Source organism: Mobula birostris, chromosome 2 (genome assembly GCF_030028105.1).
Source record: "Mobula birostris isolate sMobBir1 chromosome 2, sMobBir1.hap1, whole genome shotgun sequence".
NCBI classification, from domain to species: Eukaryota; Metazoa; Chordata; class Chondrichthyes; order Myliobatiformes; family Myliobatidae; genus Mobula; species Mobula birostris.
Window position 1 is genome coordinate 164605625 of NC_092371.1, and position 11424 is coordinate 164617048.

Sequence of the window (11424 nt, forward strand, 5' to 3'; positions counted from 1 at the left end):
CCTATGCATAAGGTTTTAGTGAGACTGCACCTGGAATATTACATACAGTTTTGTCATTTTAACTGAGAAAGAATATTCTTGCTTTGAGGGAGTGCAAGAAAATTTCACTATACTTGTTCTGGGTATGATTCAATAATACTTGTTCCAAGTATACAAGGAAGTATCAGGAGAGATTGTTACAGCTGTCTTACAGCTCCAGTGCCCAAGGTTTAATCCTGACCTCAGGTGAGAATACACCACTTTAAGAGTGGTGCAGGAGCAGAGAGACATGGAGTTCTGAGTGCACAAGTCATTGAAAAAGTCAGAAAATGGTTAATATCCACATAATTTTTATCATTATTAATAGAGACGTATGATATATAAAAACAGGAAGTCATGCTAAACCTTTATAAAACACAGGGCCAGCCTCAACAGGAATGTTAAGTTCAATTCTTTATCTATTTATTTTTATTGGTCCTCCGTAAGATCAGAATGGTAATCCATGTGTGGAGCCAAAAGAGATGGGGGAGATCTTAAATGGTATTTTTCCATCTGTATTTACTCAGGAGATGGACACAGATACTATAGAAGTGAGGCAAAGTGGCATCAAATTCATGGAACCCACAGAGATTACAGAGCAGGAGATGTTTGCTGTCTTGAGGTGAATTAAGGTGGATAAATCCCCAGGGTCTGACAAGTGTTCCCTCAGACCCCATGGAAGGCAACTGCAGAAATTGCCGGGGCTCTAGCAGACATATTTAAATCATTCTTAGTGACAGGTGAGCTACCGGAGTATTGGAGGATAGCCAGTGTTGTTCCACTATTTAAGAAAGGCTCTAAAAATAAACCAGGAAATTTTTGGCCATTGAGCCTGACATCAGTAGTGGGAAAGTTATTGGAAGGTATTCCAAGGAACCGGATATATAAGTATTTGGATAGCCATGAAATGATTAAGGATAGTCAGCATGGCTTTGAGTGTGGTATGTCATGTCTAACCAACCTTAGAGTTTTTCGAGGAAGTTACTAGGAAAGTGGAACAAGGCATCGCAGTGGATGTTGTCTACATGGACTTTAGCAAGGCATTTGTCAAGGTCCCTCATGGGAGGTTCATTCATTCAGCATTCAAGATGAGGTAGTAAATTGGATTGGACATTGGCCTTGTGGAAGAAGCCAGAGTAATTGTTGATGGTTACATCTCTGACTGGAGACCTGTGACTAGTGGAGTGCTGCAGGGACTGGTGCTGAATACATTGTTCATCAGCTATGTGAATAATCTGGATGAAAATGTGGTTAACTGGATCAGCAGATTTGCAGATGACGCCAAGAATTGGGGGTGTAGTGTACACTGAGGAAAGCTCTCATGGCTTGCAGCGGGATCTCTATCAGCTGGAAAAATGGGCTGAAAAATGGCAGATGGAATTTAATGCAAAGTGCAAGGTGTTGTACTTCAGTTGGATCAACCAGGGTAGGTCTTACACAGTGAACGGTAGGGCACTGAGGAGTGCGGTAGAACAAAGAAGTCTGGGAATACAGGTCCATTATTCCTTGAAAGGGCATCATAGGATCATAAAGAAAACTTTGACACATAGGCCTTCATAAATAAAAGTATTGAGTACAGGAGATGGGATGTTATGTTGAAGTTGTATAAGACATTAGTGAGGCCTAATTTGATGTATTGTGTGCAGTTTTGGTCGCTTATCTACAGGAAAGATGTAAATAAGGTTGAAAGAGTACAGAGAAAATTTACAAGCATTTTATTGAGTCTAGAGAACCTGAGTTATAAGGAAAGATTGAACAGGTTAGAACTGTATTCTTTAGAACGTAGAAGACTGAGAGGAGATTTGATAGAGGTATACAAAATTATGACGAGTATAAATAGGATAAATGCAAGAAGGCTTTTTCCATTGAGGTTGGGTGGGACTACAACTAGACATCATGGGCTAAGGGTGAAAGCTGAAATGTTTAAAGGGAACACGAGGAGAATCTTCTTCACTCACAGGTGTCGTGAGAGTATGGAATGAGTACCAACATAAGTGGTGCATGTGAGCTCAGTTTCAATGTTTAAGAGAAGTTTGGATAGACACATGGATGGTCAGGGTATATACAGAGGGCTATGGTCTGCTGCTGGTTGATGGGAGTGGGCAGTTTAAATGATTCAGCATGGACTAGATGGACTGAAGGGCCTGTTTCTGTGCTGTACTTTTCTATGACTATTCATTTATTTAAAATCCAGTGCAGAATAGGCCCTTTCCACCCCTTGAACTGCACCTCCAGCAACCCATTGATTTAATACTAGCCTAATGACAGGACAATTCACCATTACCAATTAGTCTACTAATTCTTTGGACTGTGGGAGGAAACTGGAACACCTGGAGAAAACCCATTCATTTCAAGAGAAGGATGTACAAACTCCTTACAGAGGACACTGGGATTGAACGGAACTCCGAAACCCTGAGCGGTAATAGAGTTCTGCTAACCAGTATGCTACAATGGCATCCCTCATTATATTTCATTTCTTGTTCCCTGATTACAGGAAGGATGTGGAAGCATTAGAGGGGGGTCCAGAAAATATTTACTGGAATAGTCTCTGAGATGAGAGACTACAGTTAAGAGAACAGATTAGAGAGAATGAGATGAGATTCTTTAGGAATGAGAAGGCCAAGGAGAGATTGAACAGAATTATATAAAACAATGACAGTTCTGGATAGCATTAACAGTGACAGGGTATTCCCCTTCGGGGGTCAAGGATGAGAGATCACAAGTATAAACTAAATAAACTGAACAGTGACCCGGTGAGAAACACTTTTACGCAGTATCTGGTTAGAATCTGGATTTTTCCGTTATTATCAAAGTACACTTTATGTTTCACTTACTAGTAGCTTCATCTCTTTTGTAAATTGAGCTATTCCTCAACACACACAAGAACTCACCAGGCCAGGCACCATCTATGGAAAAAAATACAGTCGACGTTTCGGGCCGAAGTGTTTCTGCTGAAGTTCTGCCAAAAGGTCTCAGCCCAAAACGTCGACTGTACTTTTTTCCACCGATACCACCTGGTGTGCTGAGTTCCTCCAGCATTTTGTGTGTGCTGCTTGGATTCCCAGCATCATTTCTGTTTATTCTCTTTCAGACTGAGTAACTCTTTGAATGATATTCTTCAACTAATTGTCCAGGGTTCTGTCACAAATGTTGCTTATTTCAGCAGCATAACCCTTTGAATAGTGTTGGCTCGTGGTCAAGTGGTTAAGGCGTTTGTCTAGTGATCTGAAGGTCGCTAGTTCGAGCCTTGGCTGAGTTAGTGTGTTGTGTCCTTGAGCAAGGCATTAAACCACACATTGCTCTGCGATGACACCGGTGCCAAGCTGTATGGGTCCTAATGCCCTTCCCTTAGACAACATTGGTGGCGTGGAGAGGGGAGACTTGCAGCATGGGCAACTGCCGGTCTTCCATACAACCTTGCCCAGGCCTGCACCCTGGAAGCCTTCCAAGGCGCAAATCCATGGTCTCACAAGACTAACGGATGCCTAAAAAAAAACCTTTGAATATTACAATCAGATCAGTGTGGGCAGTGGCAGTCCCTGAGGTGTAAAATCCCTGTCTTCAAAACAACCAAAAGGTTTTGAAAGATACCAAAGCCTCATCTGTAGCTGTGATTTTAATATTTTTATTTGTATCTGACATTTGGCACATTTAAAAATTCCTAAAATAGAAGTAATTGGACGGTATGGTAGTGTAGCAGTGAGCTATTACCGTGCCAGCAACCCAAATTCAATTCCACCGCTGTCTGTATGAAGTTCGTATGAACTTCTTGTGAACATGCAGGTTGCTCTGATTTCCTCCCACATACCAAAGATGTACAGGTTGGTAGGTTAATTGGTCATATGGGCCATAATTGGGTGGCATGGGCTTGTTGGGCTGGAAGGGCCTGTTACCATGCTGTATCTCAAAATTAATAAATAAAATCAGTTACAGTAAGTAAAACTGAAGTCATTTATAATTAAAAGCATATTTTTGCCTCTACATCCACAGCTGTACAATTTCATATGCTAACACGAGCTTATATACAATGCCATTATGAAAAAAAATAGTGTAGTCTCTGTACAGGGTGTTCTAGGAGTTTGTGGGACAAAGTAAGATACTGAGCTTAAAGTATGTTGGTGTGATCCCATAGTGTTTGCACAGACTTAAAAAAAAAAATAAATTCTTACAGGGAATTCCTGGCGATCCAGGTCAACCTGGAAGAGATGGAGCTCCAGGCATTGAGGTACAGTAAGTAAAGCGCATTCAAATTTATGTCTGCATTTTGATTGCAAAAGTAAACTATATTAATACATTAATTTCTATTTTAGTCATATCAAGGACCACAGGGGCTGAAAGGACTAAAAGGCATTACTGGACCCAAGGTTAATGGAGTGCTCCCTTAAATTTCTGGATAATTCAGTCAATGCTACAAACAACAAGACTGTAATCCTTTTTTATATTTTTAAAGGGAGAGAAAGGACTTCCAGGACCTCAAGGTCATGAAGGTCCAAAAGGAAAACCTGTAAGTAATTAATTCTGATCTAATTTTTTTCTCTGAGCTAATCAATTTTATTAATATTAAATAATGTTTACATATATCAGAAGATCTCTTCCAATTGTGATTTTAAACTTACGAGGGGTAATTGATAAGTTCGCAGCGCAAGGCAAACCTAGCGCATTTATTTTTCCTACATTTACACACTTAGTCCAACGGTCGTGGAGCAAACGGGTCCCTTCTTTGTAGAAGTCGGTGTCTTGGACCTCCAGAAAGTGGTCCACAGCAGGGGTGATTGATAAGTTTGTGGCCTACGGTAAAAGGAGACGAGTTATTAACTTCAAACTTTCTGCATTTCACACGAAGGGTTGAACTGCACGTGCATGTAGCGAGAGCTGTATAACTCATCTGTCTACCTTAGGCCACGAACTTATCAATCACCCCTTGTAAAACTCACAATAGAAGATGCAAGAAATCCTTGTTCAATATTTACTAGCTAACTGAATTACCAGAAGAAACTACTTCCAATCTCTAGGAAATGCAGTGAAGACGATTATTGATTTGAATCACTCTTCCCAAGTTCCAGTTGATAATTAGAGCGAACCTTGCATTGTTTATGTCAGCACTGCCAGGAAATATCCAGAATCTAGAAGAACAATTTGCATTCTGTTTTTCAAATATTATTCTAACTATATAAGGAAACTGTCAGGCCTGCACATGAAGGTTCACCCCAGTCTCCACCCAGCTGACAGGAGTCACCTGCCATTTGTTTCCATATCATCACCAGCAACTAAACCCAGCTCTTATCCATCATCTTCATTTACCCGACAAACCAGCCAGCCTCAACCAGTTGTTCCTTGGTTTCAGTTACCTTGTTGCCTTGTCATGTTTAATACGTTCTCTCTTGTTTTGTGGCCTCTTGTGGCTTGTTATTTTTCAGTTTATTATCATCTCTTGTTGCTCTGCATTTGGGTCATGCATCCTCTACATTTCCTGACAGGGTGAGTGAATCAACGATTGACACAGCAGAGTATGCTCACTTATAGGAATTCGTCCATTGACAGGAGCACATGATCCCAAAGCAACAGGAAACCATTGACCATCTGCTCGCCACTCTCAACCAACTTTACGTCTCAATACAGCAATCCCGTGGCAATCAACTTTCTATTGCGGAGGCCCAGGTTCTGGTGCCCAAATGTTTCGATGGATTACCAATCTAATCTGATGCCACAACTTCCTGTCTCAGTACATCTTACACTTTCAGCAATGTGGAAGCGCTGCTGGCCCATTACTAACATAGCCTCTCGGAGTGCTTGAAGACAAGCTGTCTAACCGGGAGAAGCCCATAGACCTTGAAAACTTCATTATTATGGCACTCTGAATTGACAAGTGCCTTATGGAACAACCCTCTTGATCATCAGCCAGAACCCCAGTTCTGTTCTCAGAACCATTTCAGGCTGCAAGATCACCTTCAGAACCCTTGCAGGTAGGGAGAGCTCCTATAACCCCCCCCCCCCCCAAAAGCATGAGCGTTGGTGGAGAAACAATTTGTGTGATTACTGCAGAGATGCCAATCACCCACATGTCAAATGCTCATTGTGCCTTCTATCTGGTAAGCTCCCCCTGGCCTCTCATTCCAGCACAATAGCCTGACTTACTATTTCCATCCTTCTTCACACTCCAATGGCTCTACGCAAATAGGAGGAAAGTTGCAGTGCTGCAGGTAACTTTTTGGAGCAGATTCTGGATATGCAGTTTGGACTCCTTACCGAGCCTATCTCAAAAATTCAAAGTATATTTATTATCAAAGTACAGTATGTATATTTTATAAAGCCTTGAGATTCATCATCTTGCAGGCAACCACAAAACAAAGAAGCACAATAGAATTTCTGAAAAACCTCATACCATCCAATGTGCAAAAAAGGAAAAACAAATTGTGCAAATAATAAAAAAGCAAGCAAACATGAACAAAAGAGTCCCCAAAAATAAGTCCACAGCCACTTAGTCAGTTCAGCACTGCAGCCAATTCAGGAGCCCAATGGCTCCAGGGCACAACCACAGAACCAGGTTCAGTGCTGAGGTGTGTGCCAATGGCTGTAGGCTGTAGGCCCCAGGCCCCAGCCACAGAGCCTGCTCAGCACTGAAGTAAGTAAAGCCTCCTGGAGCGGTGAGCTGAACACCGGTTCGTCCTCCACTTTTGACCTTAACATCTTAATCTTTTTAATCTGATTGGCGCTTAAATCAGCCAAACATCAATTCATTTTACACCCTTGGGCTCAAGACTCCCTGCTTCAATCAGGCCTAAAGATTCAGTCCAGTACCAAGTCCACTCCAGCAATAGCTATCACAGCCATACCTGCATTCTCAAGAGAGCAGCTCACTGAATATTTCAGGATATCACAAAAATGCCAGGTTGTACAGATGCTTCAAAAGCATACCACCCAGCAAGAAATTAGATTTCTGTGGATTGTAGTGATCATAGTCCAAAAAAGTATTTTTACCAGAATTGTTAGTGGTTTTTTTTTGCTACCTGCAAAGCATTGCCATGACTTGCCAGCACCATCCTCTCTCACCCCTCACCAGCTATCCAGATGCCTGACGGACTCTGGGTTTTCTGCTAAGGCCGATCATAATTTCAAATGTTTATCAGTTCCTGGCTGCCTACTTTCAATGTACCCAGGCCCATTCCTTCAACCAGCTGCTCTCTGGCCTCTTGTGGCCTCAACAGGTCACTCTACCCCCATGGTCCCACATGGACATTGATTTCATCACTGGTTGCCACCTTCTGATGGAGCCATGGTGATCATGACAGTGGTGGACTGGTTCTCCAGGCTATCCTGCTTCATTGCTCTCTGCCATCTTCCGTCAGTCACTGAGATGGTGGATCTGATTCTCCAAAATATGGTTCACCTCCACAGCTTCTCTCAGTGTTGGACTGGGGCCCACAATTCATCTTCCACTTTTGGTGAGCCTTCTGTTCCTCCCCTGCACATCAGCGTATTTGTCCTCTGGCTACCATCGGTAGACCAATGGACAGCCAGAAAGCACCAATCAGCAAGTGGAGAAATGTCTGCAATGCTTTGCCACCTCTAACCTTTCCACATGAGCCAAACTCTCACATAATCTACACATTTCTGCTACAGGTATGTCACCTTTGGAATGTTTCATGGCTACTAACCCCCATTGTTCCCTGTAGAGGAGCCAATGGTGGTAGTCTCGTAGGCCTTGGTTTGCCAGTAACAGAATGCTTGGAAGCTTCCTAGCTGTCAACCACGCCTACTGCCACCAGGCTAACTGCTGCTGGTGTCCAGCCAGACTACTCTGGCCTGGCTGTCCACCCGAGATCTGCCCCTGCACGCCGATTCCTGCAGGCTTTTGCCCCAGTTCATTGGTCCCCTTAAGGTTACCCATCACTTCAACCCAGCTCCAGCTGTCACCATCCATCAGGATCACACCTACCTTCCATATGTCCTGGCTCAAGCTCATTATCCATGGACCCCTGTATGTTTCAATATACGTGTTATACATGTATCTTCATCATGAATCTTGATGCCACCTGCACATCTGATCTGCACCTAGCAGCCAATTTATTAAGTAACTCCTGTGCCAAATAAAGTGGCCACTGAGTGTATGTTTGTGATCTTCTGCTGCTGTAATCCATCCACTTCAAGGTTCGATGTGTTGTGCATTCAGAGATGCTCCTCAGCACACCATTGATATAATACATGGTTATTTGAGTTACTGTCACCATCCTGTCAGCTTGAACCAGTCTAACGATTCTCCTCTGACCTTTCTCATTAACAAGGCATTTTTGCCTACAGAACTGCTGCTCACTGGATGTTTTTTATTTCTCATACCATTCTCTGCAAACTCCACAGACCGTTGTGTGTGAAAATCCCAGAGGATCGGCAGTTTCTGAGATACTCAAACCACCCCATATGGCATCAACAAATTATTCCATGGTTAAAGTCACACAGATCACATTTCTTCCCCATTCCGATGTTTGGTCTGAACAGCAGCTGAACCTTTTCAGCATGTATGCATGTTTTTATGTATTGAGACACTGCCATATGATTAGCTGATTGTATATTTGCATCAACAAGCAAGTGTACATGTATACCTAATAAAGTGGCCACTGAGTGTAGACATATTGTTGACAGATTTTTCACTCAAGCACCCACTAGTTTTGCAAGTATTGTAGAGGCTCTTCTCAGGAATGTAAATTGATATTATGAATGATAAAATTTTGTTTATCCATGAGGTTGTTTGTCTCGCCTATTAGATATTGTCTTTCATTGATTCTATTGTGTTTCTTGGATATACTGTGTATGCCTGGAAGAAAATAAGTCTCAGGGTTGTATATGGTGACATATACATACTTTGTTAATAAATTTACTTTGAACTTTCAGCTTCCAAATCTTTTCTCATGTTTGTGTATAACCCTTGTTTGATGGGTTAAATTCTGATGGCATTAATGTTGAGAAACCAAAGGTGGTGCATCAACTAGTCTCTAGAAGCCTATACACAACCATATATTGATATTGATGTACAATTATACAAAACATGGAGCAATGCTCACCCAGGTAGTTTCTTTCCTGGGAAATTAACATTGACAAAGATACAGTCCTCAGTGCAGTATTAGGTATACTAGTTTTGGAAGCAAAAGGACTATTTTCAACAATTATAACATCTTGACCCCCAACCAAACTATCAGTACAAAGTGCTGTGGTCATATCAACCCTCCTTTATAGCAGTGAATCTATTTTTTTGTGTTATAAAGACTAGGACTGCCAAGAATACAGCAATATTATCCATATCATTTTCCTGTAAATCCTTCCAACAGGCTGCTACATGCACTGAGAAAACTGCTGCTAAAGAATTTTTACTGGGTTTTGCCATTTAACGTATTCATAGAAACACCTTTTGACATGCTAATCCTTGTAATGATGTCTGTTTGCTTAATCATAAATTAAATATCAATTTTTACATGACCTTTTATTCCTATACAATAGGGACCAAAAGGCTATAAGGGTCATGCAGGAATACCAGGATGGCATGGGATTGTTGGGTATCCTGGAAATCAGGTTAGTTTTATAATGATCTTAAAATATTGCTCTTTCTACACATCAAAATTTCATTAGTTTATACGTTCTATTTAGTGCCAACCTGCTTTAATATTTACATCTCCTGTAGGGCTATGCAGGATACCCAGGACCAAGTGGAGTAAAGGTATAGTGGATCTTGTTTGACACACTGAAACATCTTAGCAGAAACAAAGAACTGTTTACACGCCAACACTTAGTCAAAAGGTTTTTGAGTTTGTGTTCTTTTTTCCTGACGCCAGTCCACTCTGATGAAAGCTGTCATAAAACCTGCCAAGATGCAATTGATTTCCTGCACAGATGAACTTTAAAAAGGTCCCAAAAAATACCACCTTGGTCCACGTCCTTAAATCAACACTCAGAAAAAAAGTCTGGCTATCAGGAATTTTTTTGTGGGATCTTACCACCAAGAAGTTTTCCAGTTCTGATCACCCCATTATAGGAAGGATGTTGAGGCCTTGGAGGCATGCATTTAAGGAGATGTGAGGGGCAAGTTTTATACACAGAGAGTGGAGGGATGTTTGGAATGTGCTGCCTGGGGTGGTGGTACAGGCAAATACATTAAAGACTTCTAAGAGATATGCAGATGGAGTCATATAGTCATAGACTACTACAGCACAGAAACAGGCCCTTTGTCCCATCCAGTCTATGCTAAACTATTAATATGCCTAGTCCCAAGATCTGCACCCAAACCATAGCACTCCATACCCCTCCCATTCATGTACCTATCCAAATTTCTATTAAATGTTGACATTAAACCTATATCCACTTCAGTGAAAGGCACATGATCATGAGAAAAATGGAAGAATATGGACATTATGTTAAGCAGAAGAGAATAGTTTGGTTACCAACTTGATTACTAATTTTATTTAGTTCAACACAGCATTATGGCTGAAGGGCCTGTTCCTGTGCTATACTATTCTAGGTTCAGTGTAACAATAGTGAAGATATTTTTCAGTAAATCATACAGACTAAAAGGACTTGGAAATCTGGAAGACATGGTAAGTTACTAAATAAATCCCATTGTATTTTTATCCCTTTTTAACTTTTGCTCAGCATTATTATATAAAAGCTTCCAATGTTTCTGACTGAGAATCCTGGAGATAAAAGTCAATGCTGGTAGTGATTATACAGAGACACATAATCTATGATTGGTTCATTACTATCAGTTTCACCTACTTGTTGCTGAAATTTATCCCATATTTATTTCTTAAAGTATACTAAACACACATTCAGTATTTATGTCAAAGATCTGAATAGAGAAAAGGATAGGGGGATCTCAGAGATAAGTTTTTTTTTTACATAGAGAGTGGTGGATACGTGGATCATGCTGCCAGGGGTGGTAGTGGTGGACGCTGCCACATTAGGAACATGTAAGAAATTCTTAGTTAGGCACATGGATAATTGAAAAATGGAGGGCTATGTAGGAAGGAACAGTTAGATTGATCTTAGAGTAGGTTAAAAGGTATGCACAGCGATGTGAGCTGAAGGGCCTGTACTGTGCTGTAATGTTCAATGTTCTATGATTTAATGAAATAATACTGTGACTGTTTTGAGGATAGTACCTTGTGATATGTCATTTATTTTTCACAAAGATTTAAAATAAAATAAATCAAATAGTGAAAATTAACCTCTATTATCTTTCAGGGGGACAAAGGTGCTGAAGGAATTGAGGGTACTGAAGGTCCAAAGGTTATGTAAAAATATACTTACAAAATTACAATTTAGAGGTACTGAGAAGTAATCATCATAGTAATGACATCTTCCAATGTATTTGGTTTAAGGGTGAAAAAGGAGAAAAAGGACCAAAAGGAGAAGTAAGTCATT

General features: G+C 40.9%; 1 long non-coding RNA gene across 1 annotated transcript; it reads left to right on the forward strand.

The window, feature by feature from the left end:
* Positions 1 to 4189: 4189 nt before the first annotated feature.
* Positions 4190 to 11414, forward strand: LOC140209712 (uncharacterized). The gene is made up of 7 exons (XR_011889053.1): positions 4190 to 4243; positions 4329 to 4382; positions 4469 to 4522; positions 9508 to 9579; positions 9689 to 9724; positions 11245 to 11289; positions 11382 to 11414. It is a non-coding gene; the product is annotated as an uncharacterized lncRNA (long non-coding RNA).
* The last annotated feature ends 10 nt before the right edge of the window (positions 11415 to 11424 follow it).